This window comes from Tamandua tetradactyla, chromosome 5 (genome assembly GCF_023851605.1).
Source record: "Tamandua tetradactyla isolate mTamTet1 chromosome 5, mTamTet1.pri, whole genome shotgun sequence".
Taxonomy (NCBI): domain Eukaryota; kingdom Metazoa; phylum Chordata; class Mammalia; order Pilosa; family Myrmecophagidae; genus Tamandua; species Tamandua tetradactyla.
This window is the reverse complement of record NC_135331.1, coordinates 27,714,472-27,732,997: the sequence shown is the minus strand read 5'-3', so window position 1 is coordinate 27,732,997 and position 18,526 is coordinate 27,714,472. Positions and strand designations below refer to the sequence as shown.

Genomic DNA, 18,526 nt, shown 5'->3' with positions numbered 1-18,526 from the left:
CCTGGTTGAAAACCACTATCTTGATTTCTTCTAGTTCCAGCCATCTCTAACTTATTTTTGGACTCACCGCTCTCAGACATTAAAGCACTGCCTTATGTCTTATGTTTGTGAGGGACTTTTATGTTTCTCAGTTGCTGTCCGTGTGTGTTTATGCTCTGAATCAGGTGCCAATATTTAAGACCCAAGTACACTGTTCAGCTGGGATGCAAACTCTTGATGATATTTGGAAGTGAATTCAGAATGTTGCCATCTTAACCTGGCATGGATCCCCAAATTAAGAATAAAGTGACGATGCAGAGAATCTGAGCTCCCTGCGGTGTACAGCTCTGTCCTTTCTGCTGTAGCTGGCAAAGTGTGTTAGTTGAGGAACCCATAAATGGTTACTTACCAACATGGGTTCAGTTTTGTTTATTTATGTCTCCATTCACAATTTTATTTTGAGGCTAATTCCAGACATCATAATTATTTTTAAATACTTTAGTATGATGATATTATATGATGTATATATATATAAAAGAGGAGCGCTCTGTATTAAAAAAAAAACTAATAGCTTTATTGCATCTAAAAAAAATCAGTAATCCTTCAGTATCATTAGATGCTTTGTTGGTGTTAATTTTCCCCACCTCAGATTTTGTATATATTTGGTTTGCTTGAATCAGGATTCAAAGAAGCCCCACTCACTGCATTTGGTTGACATTTATTTTATATCTTAGAGCTGCTTTTTTTTTCCTATTCAGCATTTTTCTTTACTTGGCGAAGTTACAGATTTACAGAAAAATCCTGCAGAAAATATACCCCTCCCCCCAAAGCATTTTCCTTGTTATTAATGTTATTATTATTATTAATAGTGCGGTAACTTTGTTAAAAACTTTTTAATTATATTTTTATAATGGCCGACGGGATGGCTGTTCATGCACCCAGTGGAGCAACCGCTTTTAGCACCTGTGGGCGCGACCCCTCGCAGTGGGACTGGACTCCCTGCGGGCGCTGCCAGCTGCAAAGCCGCACAGGGGGTCTCCCCAGCCAGCTGATGAGGCAGGTTGCATTGGACGGACAGTGCCTTCCCTTGGACCCACACTTCCCTGTGTGCCAACGCCTCCCCCTGGCGGGGCCATGGCTAAGCAAACTCGTCCCAATCCCCCCACCTCTCTACCAGGACCTCCCCCAAAATGCTGAAGCCCTTCTCCGGTCACTCACTGCCCCTCCGGGACTGCAGTCCCGGTTGTTTTCTCTGTCCCCACTCTACGCCCCATGGAGCAGGGACGAACCCAGTCTGCCCCACTCCTCCATGTTCCCAAAGGTCCTGTCCCAGTTACTGTAACCTTTTAACTGTCTTCCAGCTTTCTGCAGAGATTGTTCTGCCAGGTCTTGCCATTTCTTCAAGGATTCTGGGGACTGGCATCACCGAGCATCGTATGCTGGATTCCCAATTTGCTACATATATATCTGATTCACCGCTTCTGGTAGTTTCGAAGTGTCCCAGTTAATTGATAAAGCTGCAGAGAAAATCCCTGTCATAACCATTTTCCACTAGAGCATGGGAAGCCGTCACATACAGGTTCTAGTAGTTCTCTTTTTTAGGATATTATTATAAGTACCATTGCTGGGTCGTACAGTACTTATTGAAAATTGGTACTGCCATGTGGCTTGTGAAAATGTACTCTGTTTAACGCTGTTTGAGTGCCCATTCTTGCCACTACTGGTGCTATCATCAATAAAGCTGTTTTGGTGAGAGCTAAACCTGCCAAAATGCAATATACCAAAAATGGGTTGGCTTTTAACAATGGCGATGTATTAGCTCACACGTTTACGGTTCTAAGGCCATGAAAATGTCCAAATTAAGGCATCAGCGAGATGACACCTTCTCCCGAAAGACTGGCTCCTGGTGAGCTTGGTCTCCTCTGTCATATGGCAGCATCTGCTGAGCTCTCCCTTCTCTCCTGGGTTCTTGTTGCCTCCAGCTTCTGGCTTCGGTGGCTTCCTCTCTGTTTCTGTGGCTTTCTTTCTGATATTCTGTGTATCTTCTTTCAGCTTCTCTGAGGCTTTTCCCCGTGAGCTCCTCTCTGTCTTTTATCTTCTTATGAAGAATTCCACTAAGAATTTAGACTCGTGCCAAATGACATGGGTCAGGTCCCAGCTTAAAATTCCACTCACCCAGAGATCTTCCTTGCAGGAATGGATTCGCTTTAAGAATCTGCTTTTCTGCAGTACATACAGCCTTCAGACTCCCACATCAAAGTTTGTGAGGGTTTTTACCAATTTGATGAGAGGGAAAGATGCTATCTTAGTTTAATTGGCAGTTTTTTGTCAGTGAGAATGCATGTCTTGTTACATTTTTCATCATTTGTCATGTTGCATTTGTAACAAAGCTGGGGGTAAGTGTAGCAAAATGTAGAGATTTAACAGGGTTGAGTGTTGGCTGCTTGGGTGTTAGGCTGCTCTGCAAGTTTTTCTGTATATTTACGATATTTCTTAATTTAAAAAGTATATTCTCAGGTCTCCTGAAAGCCATTTCACTCCTTTCTGCCCCTCCCCTGCCCACTTAACAGCTATAGTGACTTTCCCCCATTTCCACTGCTTCCTAATCCCATCTTTGATTTCATCACACATTAAGTTGAACTAATTGCTGATTGGAAAGTAAAAGATGGTCAAATCACAATAACCTCGTAAAGCTGAAAGTAATATTAGTAGTTGTCTGTCTCCCGTGGCACATGAGCTCTGGAAGCCATGACCGTGTCTTATTTTTCTTACTATTTCCAGTTTCTAGCATAGTGGCTACTGTGTCTTCAACTCTTACGGATTGACTGAAGGGTGAGAACTACTTGCTTTGGGAAAATAGTTTCCTTTCCCTGGTTTCATTCACGGGTCCCACCTGCCAATTAACCTATTACTCCAGATTGTTTTGTGACTCTGTGAAAATTCAGAATTATCAGTACAAACACAAGCAACGTATCACAAACAGTCCTCAAGGAGAAGGAAGACATCCTGGCAAGAGAAGGATGATGCCAGGCAAGCTGTCAAGAGGTTAAATATGCAGTGAACTACCTCCCTGTGTCTTCTTTTTCTTACTTTTTCCAGGTTCTAGCACAACGGCTAGTGTGTTTTCAACTCTTATTGATTGACTAAGAGTTGATTACGTCCGAAAGAGCTCTGTCTCTCTGCAGCTCCGTTGCTTCCCTCTGCTTATTTCTCCATAATAATAATCTGTTTATAACCACCTTGTTTGTTTCCTTTTCTATGATGTACCTTGAGGGGTGGTCCTTGGAATGTCTAGAGAGTTGCCTGATACATTGGGTGGGTGCTTGAGGTTTACTTGTTGGCAGAAAATCTGTTTGATCTTTTATAGCTGGATTCTCAGCTTCATTTATCTTTCTTTTAGCAATCCATGCCCAGTCATCTGCCAGATTAATTTTATCTGTAAGATACGCATATGTGGGTATCTTTATGTTGAGGGTGGTGGAATAACAGGCTTGGTATTTTTTTTAACCTTTTTTATTGTTTAATATAACATATGTACAAAGCAAAGAAAGAAAAAAGCAGTAGTTTTCAGAGTGCTCTTCAAAACGTGGCTACAGGACAGATCCCGGAGTTTGTCATGGGCTACCATACCATCCTCTCAGATTTTTCCTCCTACTGCTCCAGAATATAGGAGGCTAGAGGGCTTAAATACTTTTTTTATTTTTTATTTATTTATTTATTTATTTTGAGTTCCAACACACCGGCAATTGGCACCAGATTTATTTAAACAATGAAAAGTCAAGAGGAACAGAATATGATATGGCAATCCTAGTAACTGAGGTTTTTCAGAGTGTAGAATAAGATCAGGGAGATGAGGCCCACTCATTCTTCAGGAAGCTCAGTGTGTCTCATCCAAGAAGGCTATTGGCTTCAGCTTTTGGCTCAGCATGATTACTGAACAAATTAATAAGTGATCTCCTTCAAACCTAGCTCATGTCCTCCTTTGGTTGCCCAACAAAGACAGTAATGGTGCATGAGCTGCTCAAGAAGCTCCATTTCATCCAGGAATTCAAGTGACTCTATTCTATTCACTTCAGCTCGTGGTAATCTGCTGTACAAATCCATCATGTCGACTGCTGATGCTGTTTCCCAACCATTGGACAGGAGCCGTTCTTTCTGTGACTCTAAAGCCTTGCATGTTTCCACTCCTGCCAGGTCACACTGCCGTCTCCGCAGGTTTCCAGTCATGATCTGCCCAAACCGATCCTCCACGTTCACCTGCTCGTAGTTTATTAACATGGCAGTCTCAAAACTGTTGGCTGCCCACTTTAGAAGGCTTGCAGACTGCTCTGGAGTCATGTAAACCAGCACACATTCAGTTATAAGGAGTGTCAGCAGTTGTGTGTTCATGTTACATTTCTTTAGTTTCTCTTCCAGTTCGGATAAGTCTCGGAGATCGGCTCCAATAATGGCATATCTCTTTGAATCTAACATTTGTCCATCCATTTGAAATGTATCCTCTGAATGTAATTCTAAGATGGATTTTGAAAGGGGAGGCTTGAATTTGATGTTGTGTAGCTTTCTTGTGACTATCATTGGAAAGTCAACTTCAAAATATTTACTTGGGAGAAGATTTTCATCCTTTAATTTCCAGAAGGTGTTATCCATCCCAGCCCCAAGGTTCAGAATTTGACATTGACATTCCGTCCTTCGTAGAAATACCTTTATAAGCTGACTGACACCATGGACTCGGGCAAAATATCCTCTGTTAATTTCTGGAGCCTTCCTCTCTTTAGACAGTCTCACAAAATGTTGGATGTAAGGATCATGCCAGTAGCCAAGGCTTACAGCAAGCCTCTTGCACAGAGAAGCATCTTCGCAGGTGCCACGCACGCCCTCGTCGACGGCGTCGCAGCTCGTGATGGTGGAAGAGCAGGAGATCGCAGCCCCTCTCAGACTAGCGGCCATGGGCGTAGCGATTCTGGGGTGCTGTGCCCACCAGGGACATGGAAACCGGGTCAACAGGCAGCAGAAGAAATAGAGAGCCACAGGCGAAGATAAAACAGGAGGACAGGGAACCACTCGGCTCAGCTGGCGCCGCGCAGTGACACCGCCCACTTAAATACTTTTTTTACCATGACAATTGATTTTTCTTTTTTGTGTGTATGAAAAATAACATATATACAAAAAAGCAATACATTCCAAAGCACAGCACAACAATTAGTTGTAGAACAGATTTCAGAGTTTGGCATGGGCTACAATTCCACAGTGTTAGGTTTTTTACTTCTAGCTGCTTTAAGATACTGGAGACTAAAAGAAATATGAATGAAATGATCCAGCAATCACACTCATTTGTTAACCCCTACTTTCTCTGTATAACTCTATCATCCCCTTTGATCTTTCTCTCCGTCTCTTTAGGGGTATTTGGGCTATGGCCATTCCAACTTTTTCATGTTGGAAGGGGCTGTTGATAATATGGGGTACAGGCTGGGTATTTTTAGCAAATGAAACTCTGGTAATCAATGCCTCCGTACGTTTAAAAGCGTCCGCAGTTGACTGTCCTCTCCTGGATTCTGCATGCTTGATTTTAGACTGTAGCCAGCTTACTACCAGCTGGTGTATAATTCATTTCTTAACCCACCTTAATCTTGAGAAGATGGTTAAGCAGCTGGGTCCGTTAGGAGAAACATTCTCTTGCATGTGTGTTTTAAATTCCAGGAGAATCATAGAAATAGCTTGCATGTGTGTTCAAACTACATCGAAGCATCAACAGTGCCAAGAGAAAGCGGTTCCAGTGCCCTGGATATAACTGCTGGGGAGTTTGATGTGTTGCATCCTGCTGAGCCTGCAGCAGGAATCACCCTGAAAGAAGAAAGGGGGGAGGCCCAGCTGGCACTGCCCTACAATGGGGCCAGTGGTGATTCCGAAGAGGTACGGAGTGCCCAGTGATCACCCCCAAAGCATTTATTAAGGACACTTACAGAGAGTGGTAGGCACAGAGTGGTAGGCACAGCGAATGGTGTTGAGGACACGTTCTCCCAATATGTCCACACCTCTGACATCTGCTCTGAGGTTGTATAGAGCTGGGGCACAAAGCTACTGGATGCCAGAGGCTTGCATGCAGGTGTTGGGAAAACATCTTAGTTTGTGCTCTTTTTTCAGAACAAGTTGTGGTCAAGCTGGGCAGTCTTTGAGCTTACAGCAGCCAAAGCATGGCATGTCTCTAGGGGTGTTGTGGGCAGCTGTCAGTTTTTTCCATCTCACAGGGCACATTCCTTTTATCTCATCCTTTGGATTTAAAGTTGTCTTCCTGGCATCCTCTGGAATGTTCTGATGTGATGTGCCACAAAGGCAGAGAGCCTGGGTTGGCCCCAGCGTGGCCCCTTCCCTCTTGGCATTATTTTCTCTGCTGAGCCGACGTTGGAAAATGAAGGGAGTTTTTTATAGTGATGACAGTCCCAGAGGATGGATTCTGTTTCTAAACTCAAAGTATTTCACTACAATCGTGAAATAATAGTTTGAGTTTGTTTTGTTCCATACTAGTTTTTTTTGTTTTGTTTTTATTTAAGAAAACAAACACTACACTTAGAACTACCAAAAATGGATATCTTAGTTAGCTCAACCATAGGCATATTTAAATACAGTATCCATATAATCATTGTAAAACCCGTGTTTGTGCAGTAGGTTTCATAAACCGATTTAAAATTAAAGCCGCAAGGGGAAAAAATTGACAAATTCATTTAGCAAAGCTCTTAAATTCTCTATTAAATGCTAACTTAGATACCGTTTGATCAGCTGTCAAAAGTGTGAATGTTCCAAAATATCAAGTAGAAAGTTCTCACAAGTATCTGCATTGCTATTGTAATGACATATGTTGCTAAACATTTTCTTGATTTCAGGAAAGTCGGAAGATACACCTATTTTTATACCGTAAGAGCTTTTATTTGCTTGTTTCTGTAGACCCACTGTAGCAGAGCGTGGAAACCTAGTTCATCGTTTCCGTACTAAAGTGAAAATGAACTTCAGCCAACCTGGCTTCATCCTTAATCCGCTCTGGGACTCTGGGAAGGTTTCTGAACCCGAAAGCCTTGTTCCACCTAAATGTAAGCTGTGTGTGACACCCTTGTCTTGCGGGTTAGTGGGGAAGGTGACACATGCAGACCAGCATTGCACAGCTGCACTCGGCAGGGATGTGGTCCAGTGAGTACTGACCTCAGTGCCACAAGACCGTTGAGTTTCAGACCCTAGCTTGGGGGAGTCCTGCCCTGTGACCCAGCAATGTCAATACTCAGTGTGTACCCAGAAAAATTGAGGGCAGTGACACGAACATACATTTGCACACTGATATTTATAGCGGCACTATTCACAGTGCCCAGAAACGGAAACAATCCCAGTGCCCATCAACAGACAAGTGGATAAACCACATGTGGTACATACGTATGATGGAATATTACGCAACATTAGACAAAAGGAGGTCCCAAAACATATGACAACATGGATGAACCTTGAGGCCATAAGGCTGAGTGCAATAAGTCAGACACAAAAGGACCGATGCTGCCTAATTCCATTGTTATGACTCTGATAAAGTCGCCAGTGTTTTGGAGCAGCTAGAAGGAAAAAAAAAAAAAAAAAAAATATATATATATATATATATATATATATATATATATATAAAGTTTAAAAAAAAAAAACTATAGGTAGTTGTAGATATTAGATGAAATAAATTCCTGAAATAAAAAATTTGAAAAATGTTCAGTAACATAGTTCCCTATTATAGCAAAGTTGATGTTTGTAATAACTGTTTACTTGATATTTTGAGAATGCTCACAATTTTGATAGTCAACCAAATGGTATTTTGAGATACTGTTTAATATTTGGAATTTAAGAAACTCTGATGCCTGTATCTATAGATTTTTTTCTTTTCTTGCTTTAATTTTAAATTGGTTCATGAAATGTACTGTACAAATGGCTTTAAAATGATTACTTAAGATATATTTTTAAATATGCCTATGGATAAGCTAACTAAGGTATCCATTTTATGTGGTTAAGATTTTCATATGCTAATTGTAAAAATATCTTCATATTTTCCTGAAATCAGGAAAATGTTTAATAAAATAGGTCATTACTATAGTAATGCAGATATTTGTAAGAACTTTTTACTTGATATTTTGAGAACATTCACAGTTTTGACAGCTGATCAAATGGTATCTTAGTATTTAATACTTAGAATTTAAGAACTTTGCGACCTGAATTTGTAGATTTTTTTTTCCTTGTTGCCTCAATTTTAAATTGGTTTAAGAAACTTACTATGCAAACACAGGCTTTACAATGATTATATGGATACTTTATTTAAATGTGCCGACGGGTGAGCTAGCTAAGATACCCGTTTTTGGTGGTTCTAAGTGTATTGTTTGTTTTCTTAAATTAAAAAAAAAAATGAGGGAATGTGAGAGCCTAATGCATGCTGCTTCCAGACAGCCATGACGGTTTTTTGCACGTGCCCCATGCCTTTTGTTGCTCACTTATACCTGTGCGCTGTAATCCAAGGAAGCAAGTGTTAAAGTGTGAACTCAGTAGCAGGAAGGTTTGCACTGAGCAGAATTAAAGGTCTGGAAATAAAGGTACCATGTGGGTAGGTTGGGGCAGGGAAGTTTATAGAAGTAAGCGTGGTTCCTCATTGAGTGATATAAATGTCTTGGGTGTGCACTTTGCTGGGGGTTTGCGTTGACACTCCCCCTCCCCCGCTAACCCGTCTTCATTTAGGCCTGGTGCTGGGAATGAAAAATGCCTTCGGAGAAAGGTGCCTAAATTTGGTTTATAGAATAGAAACATCCCATCTACTTCCAGAAAATCTGCCAGGCCTGCTGACATTTTTTTTTTTTTTTTTTGACCTCAGACTCTCCCCTAAAAGTACTCGATTCATTTAAATCAGAGTAAGATGAGCTTTATGACATATAAGGAAATGTGTCAAGCAAAAGCTCTTGGCTAAGTCTTCATTTTTGCTTTCCTTTAGAAAAAAACAGGTCTTGGCTTCTCCCTTCCCCTTCCTCCTAAGTTCTGGGGATCTTGTCTGTAGAACTTCCCCTGGCCCAGTTCTTGTGGGGGCTGCTCTCCACCCCCGCTGACCCCATCTGTGGTAGTTAGATTCAGTTGTCAACTTGGCCAGGTGAGGGCACCTAGTTCTGTTGCTGTGGCCATGAACCAATGGTATGTGAACCTCATCTGTTGCTAATTACATCTGCAGTTGACTAGGAGGTGTGCCTGCTGCAGTGAATGAAGTTTGACTTAATTGGCTGTTGCTTAAATGAGAGACCTCAATGTAGCATAGCCCAAGCAGCTCAACCCAGGCCTTTGGAGATGTAGAAAGGAATCACCCCAGGGAAAGTTGTTGGAACCCAGAGGCCTGGAGAGAAGGCCAGCAGAGATCACCCTGAACCTTCCCACATAAGAGAGAACCTCAGTTGAAAGTTGGCTGCCTTTCCTCTGAAGAACTAACAAAATAAATCCACTTTTATTTAAAAGCCAATCCATCTCTGGTGTGTTGCATTCCGGCAGCTAGCAAACTGGAACACCATCCCTTCTGCATCTCAGGGCCTTCTCCATACTTTCCCAGGGAGTCTCCTTATTCTCAGGTGATGTCTCACCTGCTGGACTGGAAATTCCTCAAGGGCAGCTTACTCAGCTGCATCCACTCGAGGGATGGAACGAGAGCGAGACAAGTCAACATTTGCCTCAAGTGTTTACTTGATGTTAACTTTTTTCTAAGCTCCTGTTTCATTTTTCCTCCTCTTCCTCCTGTTACCTTTGCTAAAAAATTTTTAAAAGTTTAAAAAAACCCAAAAACTAGGTGTTCTAGTTTGCTAGCTGCTGGAATGCGATATACCAGAAACAGAATGGCTTTTAAAAGGGGGAATTTAATAAGTTACAAGTTTACAATGCTGAGACTGTGAAAATCTCCAAATTAAAGCAAGTCTGTAAAAATGTCCAAATCAAGGCACCCATAAGAGGTGACCTTCACTCAAGAAAGGCCGATGAATTCAGGGTTTTTCTCACAACTGGAAAGGCACATGGCAAACATGACAACGTCTGCTAGCTTTCTCTCCAGGCTTCTTGTTTCATGAAGCTCCCCCAGAGACATTTTCCTTCTTCATCTCCAAAGGCGTCTGGCTGTGTGGTCTCTTGGCTTCATGACTCTCAAGGATCTCGTCATTCTCAAGCTTTTTCTAAGATGCTTCCTCTTTTAAAGGAGTTCAGTAAACTAATCAAGACCCACCTGGAGCCCAAGGGTTAATACTCACAATTGGGTGAGTCACATCTCCAAGGGGATAATCTAATCAAGTTTCCGATTTACAGTACTGAACAGGAATTAAAAGGACCAGCTGTGTCCCAAGATGAATCAGGATTAAAACATGGATTTCTAGGGTACTTCATTCTTTCAAACCAGCACACTAGGCTAGATCTAATCTGTTTCAGAGAGGAAAAATGTACTCTCACTATGCTGGCTTGAAAGGATGTATGTACTCTAGAAAAGCCATATTTTAATACTAATTCCATTTTGTAAAGGCAGACGTTTCTTGTGTGATTTAATCAAGAGTGGTTGTTGAGCTGGATTAGATGGAGATGTGTCTCCACCCTGTTGGGTGTGTCTTGATTGGTTTGCTGGAGTCCTATAAAAGAGGAAACATTTTGGAGAATGGAAGAGATTCAGAGGGAGCAGAGAATGCTGCAGCACCACGAAGCAGAGAATCCACGAGCCAGCGACCTTTGGAGATGAAGAAAGAAAACGCCTCCCGAAGAGCTTCATGAAACCGGAAGCCAGGAGAGAAAGCTAGCAGATGACACTGTGTTTGCCATGTGCCCTTCCAGATGAGAGAGAAGCCCTGACTGTGTTTGCCATGTGCCTTCTCACATGAGAGAGAAACCCTGAACTTCATCGGCCTTCTTGAACCAAGATATCTTTACCTGGATGCCTTAGATTAGATTAGACATTTCTATAGACTTGTTTTAATTGGGACATTTTCTCGGCCTTAGAACTGTAAACTAGCAACTCATTAAATTCCCCCTTTTAAAAGCCATTCTGTTTCTAGTATATTGCATTCTGGCAGCTAGCAAAGTAGAACACTCACCAAATGCCTCTTTTCCATTTAGCTCCAAATCCAGCTAACACTGGATCAAGCTGATGATGGAATCTGACAAATCTGGATATATCCGAGAGACGGCTGGCGAGCAGGCTCCCGTGACGATTACTGTGTGACCTATTGGACTGCTTGACCACACGGCACATCTCTGCAGAAAGTGCCCCCATGGGCCCCGTACATCAGGTGAAAGCTCTGGATGGTAAGCCTAGAGGGGGTTGAGAAAGGGAATTGGCATCATGTTGGCTGCCATGTCACCTGAATTGCTGTCGAACAGGTGTCAGCAAACTCACAGCAAAGTGAAATCAACATCTTAAACAGAATTTCAAAAATTTTTAGCCAAAGCTGTGTTTTACATGCCCAAAGCACTGACCACGAGCACCAGAGCCTCTTTGTGGTACCACCGGTGGTGTCGGATGTGCCAAGAATGAGAAAATGTCCAGGACCCTGTCCTGGGAGGGGTGGCAGGTCTGTGTTGGGAAATGACGGCAACTCTGCTGTGCTGTGTTTGTATCGGAGTGGCTGGTGCCTCCCTCCTGGGGGTGCAGCAAGCCAGTGCTCATGTCACCCTAGGATAGAAGCCATGGGCATTTATCTCGTGAACACACCATAACAGTGCTGCTATTAATTAACAGAAATTCACTCCCCAGAACTCAGAGCCATGGGTGAGGGAAACCTTCTCATCACCTTGAGAATATAGGATCTTTTTATGCTAGTTCAATTTGGGAAATCAAAGGATGATGTGTAGAGTGGACTCATTAGCATTTTATGTGACATGCATTGCCAGTTACTGTGTCAGTTTGCAAGCTGCTGGAATGCAAGATTCCAGAACTGGAATGGCTTTTAAAAAGGAAGTTTGGGCGGGCCGCGGTGGCTCAGCGGGCAAAGTGCTTGCCTGCTATGCCGGAGGACCTCGGTTCGATTCCCGGCCCCAGCCCATGTAACAAAAAACGGAAAAACAAAAATACAATAAAACAAGAAAATGTTTAAAGATGTTTCCCTTTCTTCCTTCCTTCCTTCCTTCTATCCTTCCTTCCTTCTCTCTGTCTTTCCTTTAAAAAAAAAAAAAAAAAAAAAAAAGGAAGTTTAATCATTTACAAGTTTATCATTCTAAGCCTATAGAAATGTCCAAACTAAGGCATCCAGGGAAACATACCTTAATTCAAGAAAGGTCAATGAATCAGGAACACCTCTGTCGGCTGGGAAGGCACGTGGCTGGCATCTGCTGGTCCCTTGCTCCTGAGCTCCATTGCTTCCAGCTTCTTTTCCTGTTGGGCTTCCTAACTTTGCTTCTCCAGGACTGGCTTTCATCTCTTGGCTTCCCTTAGCTCTCTCCAGATTCTGGCTTGCTTAACATCTCACGGTGACACCTGCTGGGCTCCAAGCATCTCCAAACATCCGTGTCTCTGCTATCTCTGTTGGCTGTGAAGTTTATATCATTTCTGACTCTCTCTGAAATGTTTCCTCTTTTAAAGGATTCTGGTAAACTAATCAAGACCCACCTGGAATGGGTGAAGTCACATCTCTGTCTAATCAAAAGGTCACAACCCCAGTTGGGTACATTGCATCTTCATGGAGATAATCGACTCAAAAATTTTCAGCCTACAGTCTTGAATAAGGATTAAAAGAAATGACTGCCTCCACAAGATTGAATCAAGATGAAAACATGGCTTTTCTACAGTACTTAATGCTTTCAAACCAGCACAGTCAGCTTGCCCAATGGAATACCGTTTCTGGACCTAAAATGATTGCCTTACATTAGCTTAGCCCCTGTTTCTGTTTTGTAACAGAAATAGGAGCTACCTTGTCATCTCTATAGGTTGATGGGCACCTTTTTATTTAAAAAGAAATAGCTGAATCTTTTTTTTTCCTTTCCTGAAATGATCTTTGTTCTCTTACCAACCACTCTAGTTTAATAGCTGCCAGAATGCAGTATACCAGAAACAGAACAGCTTTTTAAAAAGGGAGTTTAATAAGTTGCAAATTAACAGTTTATAGGCTATGGCAATATCCCAATTAAAGCAAGTCTATAGAAGTGTTCAGTCTAAGGCATCCAGGAAAAGATACCTTGGTTCAAGAAGGCTGATGAAGTTCAGGGTTTCTCTCTCAAGTGGAAAGGCACGTGGTGAACACAGTGTCATCTGCTAGCTTTCTTTCCTGGCTTCCTGTTTCATGAAGCTCCCCAGGAGACGTTTTCCTTCTTCATCTCCAAAGGTTGCTGGCTGGTGAACTCTGCTTCTCGTGGATATGTCGTTCTCTGCTGTCTCAGAATCTCTCTTTCTCCAAAATGTTTCCTCTTTTATAGGATTCCAGTAAACTAATCAAGACCCTCCCAAATGGGTGGAGACACATCTCCACCTAATCCAGTTTAACAACCACTCTTGATTGAGTCACATCTCCAGGGAGATGATCTGATTACAATTTCAAACATACAGTACTGAATAGGGATTAGAAGAAACAATTGCCTTTACAAAATGGGATTAGGATAAAAACATGGCTTTTCTAGGGAACATACATCCTTTCAAACCAGGACACCAACTCTACCATTTTCCCTGCAGTTTCGCGAGGGTGTATTTTTGAACACAAAGTGGAAGCGATGTAAACTATTTGAATCTCAACTGAAACTACTAAAATTAATGGGTTCTTAATGATTCTTTTCTTTTACTTTGTCACTTATCCTTTAGTATTTTGGATGGAGTACTCAACTTATAGTGTTTGCTTTTCTGCATTTTTTATTGTTGCAGTACTTTTTTTAATTGTGTATTTTGAGGCAGTTTTTTTTTAATATTTTTATTGAGATATCTTCACACACATACATTCCATCCAAAGCATACAATCAGTGGCTCAAAATATCATCACAATCATTTTTAGAACATTTGAATCATTTCAGTAAAAAGACAAAGAAAAAAGAAAAAACTCATACATCCCATAACTCTGACCCCTCCCTCTCATTTGCCACCAATATTTCCATCTACCCCATTTATTTTAACCCTTATCCCCCCAATTATTTATTTATTTACAGCCATTTGTTTTACACATCTGTCTGTACCATGTGATAAAAGGAGCATCAGACACAAGGTTTTCACAATCACACGGTCACATTGTAAAAGCTATATCATTATACAGTCATCTTCCAGAATCAAAGCTACTGGAACACGGCTCGACAGTTTCAGGTACTTCCCTCCAGCCACTCTAATACACCATAAACTCAAAAGGGATCTCTATATAATCCATAAGAATAACCTCCAGGACAACCTCTTGACTCTGAAATCTCTCAGCCACTGAAACATTATTTTGTCTCATTACTCTCTTTCCCCTTTTGGTCAAGAAGGCTTTCTCAATCCCTTGATGTGGGATCCTGGCTCATCCTGGGAGTCTTGTCCCATATTGCCAGGGAGAGTTATACCTCTAGGAGTCATGTCCCACATAGGGGAGGGCAGTGAGTTCACCTGCCGAATTGGCTTAGAGAGAGAGGCCACATCTGAGTAACAAAAGAGGCTCTCTGGGGGTGACTCTCAGGCATAATCATAAGTAGGCTTAGCCTATCCTTTGCAGGAATAAGTTTCGTAGGTGCGAGTCCCAAGATTGAGGGCTCAGCATATTGAATTCGTTGTCTTGAATTCCTGCTTGTGAGGGTATCAGAAATTCTTCAGATGGAGAAGTTGAATGTTTCCTCCTTTCTCCCCAGTCCCCCAAAGGATCTTTGCAAATACTTTTTTATTCTCTGCCCAGATTACTCTGGGATGTATCGGGGCATCACACTAACCTGGGTAAATCAATAAAATCTCATGGTTTGATGAACTGTGGACTTTTGAGCATTATACATGATGCCCAATGATTACAGGTGGCTGAAGGATGCACTGACTGAGAAGTAGATTGGCGAACGATGGTGTATACTTATGAATGAAGGTTGTGCTGCTACAAAAAGGAGCAATGTCATGAGGCATGCAACAGTGTGAATGAGCATGTGGGACATTTGGTGAGACAAAATAAGCCAGAAATAAAAGAGCAAGAATGGTATGGGCACCTTTAGAAAATGCTTATAAGAAAACAAGGGCCTAGATTGTGAGCTTTTAGAGCAGACACATTAAGTCTGGAGTGGTGAATATTATTTCTGGATTTTTTTGAGAGTCTGCTTTTTATATATAAAACCTGATATTTAGAGATAAGAGCAAAGCTGAACTGGCTGGGGTTAAAGTAATTCAGAACATAGGGGTAAGGAAGACATTGTCTCTATTTTAGAACCACACATACTCTTTGAGACCAATGGAAGAAAGGTTTATTTGATCTAGAACTGAAATTTTCTGTAGTACATAATCTAATTCAACCTATCTGTATAGCTCACTTGAACAACTGAAACACAGGAAGCACAGAAAAAGAAAGAGGTCCTTTAATCCTATATAGATTATTGTAATGCCTGGAAAAACCCTAGAGTATATTAAGCAGGTAATCATAAGTATTGGCAAAGTCCCCTGAGGGATGGGAGAAAAATATGAAACTATTAAACCTTACCATCAGGGAGTCCCTGATACTGTGTCAAACTTTAGGGACACCCAAATCAATAGGCCATGCTCCCGATCATGAGGCTTACTCTTGTGAAACTTACGTAAGTAGCAGAGAAACTTAGATTACCTATAGGCATGTCTTAAAGTTACTTCAAGAGGGCCTCTTTTGTTGCTCAGATGTGGTCTCAGTCTCTCTAAGCCCAACTGTACAAGTGAAATAATTGCCCTCCCCCTTACCTGGGACATGACATCCAGGGGTGAAAGTCTCCCTACTGACATGGGAGAGGACTCCCAGGGATGAATCCAGACCTGGTGCCATGGGATCAACAATTCCATCCTGACCAAAAGGGGGAAAAGAAATGTAACTAATAAAGTATCAGTGGCAGAGAGAGTTCAAATAGAGTCGAGAGGCTACTCTGGAGGTTGCTCTTATGCAAGCTTCAGGTAGACCTTGCTACCCATCATAATCTGCCAGCCCCAACCAGGACCTTTCCAGTTAATCCTAAAGAACACCTCGGGCAATTTATACAATTCCACAAGCGTTCCATTTACTAGAGTAACCTTCCAGAAACCTACAACCTCCAGATGCGTCCTTGGTCCAGATAAGTCCTGAAACCTAGCCCAGCCTCTCCAGAACATCAGATAATTCCACCTCCCTACCCCATATCAGTGACAGACCCTTCCAATAGCAAAATCTTGCCTGCATGCCAGAGACCCAGGTTCAATTCCCAGAGCCTGCCCATGCAAAAATAATAATAAAAAAATTTTTTTTTAATCCACCCACTCTAAGTGTACAGGAGTGTATCAAGTTGCAGGTGCTTTTAGATCTACTTTAGAACACTTCCAGCCCCCCAAGAAGTTCCCTCTGTTCACAGTCAGCCCAGGCCACCACTGATCTGGGTTTTGCATCTATAAATTCACCTTTCCTGGACATTTCAACTAGACGGAACGGTACAATATGAAGTCTTTGCATCTGGCTTCCTCTCTTTAACATAGTGGGTTTTTTTTTCATTTTTAACTTTTTTTATTGCATAATATAACATATATACAAAGCAAAGAGGAAAAGCAATAGTTTTCAGAACACTCTTCAACAAGTAGTTACAGGACAGATCCCAGAGTGTGTCATGGGCTACCATGCCATCCTCTCAGATTTTTCCTTCTAGCTGCTGCAGATATAGGAGGCTAGAAAGCATAAATTTTTTTTTATCATCCCAGTCAACTTTTCTTTTTTGTGAAAAATAACATTGATACAAAAAAGCAATACATTTCAAACACAGTGCAACAATTAGTTGTAAAACAGATTTCAGAGTTTGGCATGGGCTACAATTTCACAGATTTAGGTTTTTACTTCTAGCTGCTCTAAGGTCCTGGAGACTAAAAGAAACATCAGTATACTGATTCAGCACTCATACTCATTTGTTAACCCCAGCCTTCTCTGTATAGCACAGTGCTTTTGAGGGTCAGTCGTTAGTTCCTGTTCAGAGCTGAGCATTTGCTGTTTAGTTATACGTCTTATTTCTCCATCTACCATTGCCTGAGTATCGGGACTGTCTGCAGATGTGGCCAGTGACAGTGACAGCAGCTGCACCGCCAAATCTCGTGTGGACTCAGGTTTTCATTTCAGTGTCCAGAACTGGAATCACTGGGTGGTGTGGATTCTTCCAGCTTTCTGAGAAACTGCCAAGCTGTTTTCCAAAGTGGGTGCACCTTTTTGCATTCACACCAGCCATTGGTGAAGATCCCGGTTTCTCCACATTTTGTGAACACTTGAAACGATCTTTTGTATCACAGCAGTTCTGCTGGTGTGCTTCTGTCTCACTGTGGTTTGAATTTTGTATTTCCCTAATGCCTGCTGACGTTAAATATCTTTTCTTTTCATGTGCCTATTAGCCACTCAGATATCTTTTGGGAGGAGTGTCTATTGAAATCTTTTTGCCCATTTTTTACTTGGTTTACCTCATTATTAAATCAAAGAGTTGAGATTATATTCTGGATATAAATCGTTTGTCAGCTATGTGATTTGCAAATTCTTTCTCCTGGTCTCTAGCTTGTCTTTTCGTTTTTTAATGGTGCCTTTTAAAGGGAAAATATTTTAAATTTTAAGGAAGTCAAACTTATCAATTTCTTTAAAGGTGTCTTTGAAAGGGAAAATATTTTAAATTGTGATGTAGTCAGACATCAGTTTATTTTCTTTAATGGTATTTTCTTCTAGAGATTTTCTAGTTTTAACTCTTATGTTTAGTTCTTTGGTCCTTTTTTAGTTGATTCTTATATAAGTTGTGCATTCAGGGTGAAAGTTCTTTTTTTTTTTTTGGTGTGTTTTTGTTTCTGCACATGGAGATCCATTTGTTGTAAAGGCAATAAATTCAGTATTGCATTATCTTGGTAACTTTAGTGAAAATCAGTTGACCATGATTGTAAAGAATTTGATTATTTGATTACTGTGGCTTTATAATAAGCTCAACATCAGGTAGTTTTGGTTCTCCAACTTTGTATATTTCAAAATAGTTTTGACTATTCTGCTTCCTTTGCATTTCCACATAAATTTTAGGATCTCCTTGTCAATTTTCACTCAAAGCCGGTGGGATTTTGAAAGTGATGGTATTGAATTTATTTATGAATTTGGGGAGAATTGCCATCTTGGCAATATTGAGTCTTCTAGTCATTTAATGTGGAACATCTCTCCCTTTATTTAGATCTTTAATTTCTTTCAGGATTGTTTAGCACTTTCATTGTACAAGTCCTGTATGTTCTTTTTTTTTTAATTTTTAAATTTTTTAAAATACCACAGAAACACCAAACAAACGCACACATTCTTATTTTGATCATTCCATTCTACGTATATAATCAGTAATTCACAATATCATCACATAGTTGCATATTCATCATCATGATCATTTCTTGGAACATTTGCATCTATTCAGAAAA

The 18,526-nt window shown here is 41.1% G+C and overlaps 1 long non-coding RNA gene and 1 pseudogene across 10 annotated transcripts in view; one reads left to right on the top strand and one right to left on the bottom strand.

The window, feature by feature from the left end:
• Positions 1-18,526, top strand: part of LOC143683893 (uncharacterized) — a 110,470-nt gene that overhangs the window by 8,131 nt on the left and 83,813 nt on the right. For 7 of the 10 annotated variants that reach the window (XR_013175700.1, XR_013175699.1, XR_013175704.1 and 4 more), the window contains one exon: positions 11,107-11,295. This is a non-coding gene — a long non-coding RNA (uncharacterized LOC143683893). Of the gene's footprint in view, positions 1-1,340; positions 1,559-6,918; positions 7,062-11,106; positions 11,296-18,526 lie in introns of all 10 variants that reach the window. The other 3 variants (XR_013175702.1, XR_013175705.1, XR_013175701.1) reach the window with 3 other exon arrangements.
• On the bottom strand, positions 3,714-5,070 carry LOC143683891 (leucine carboxyl methyltransferase 1 pseudogene; annotated as a pseudogene).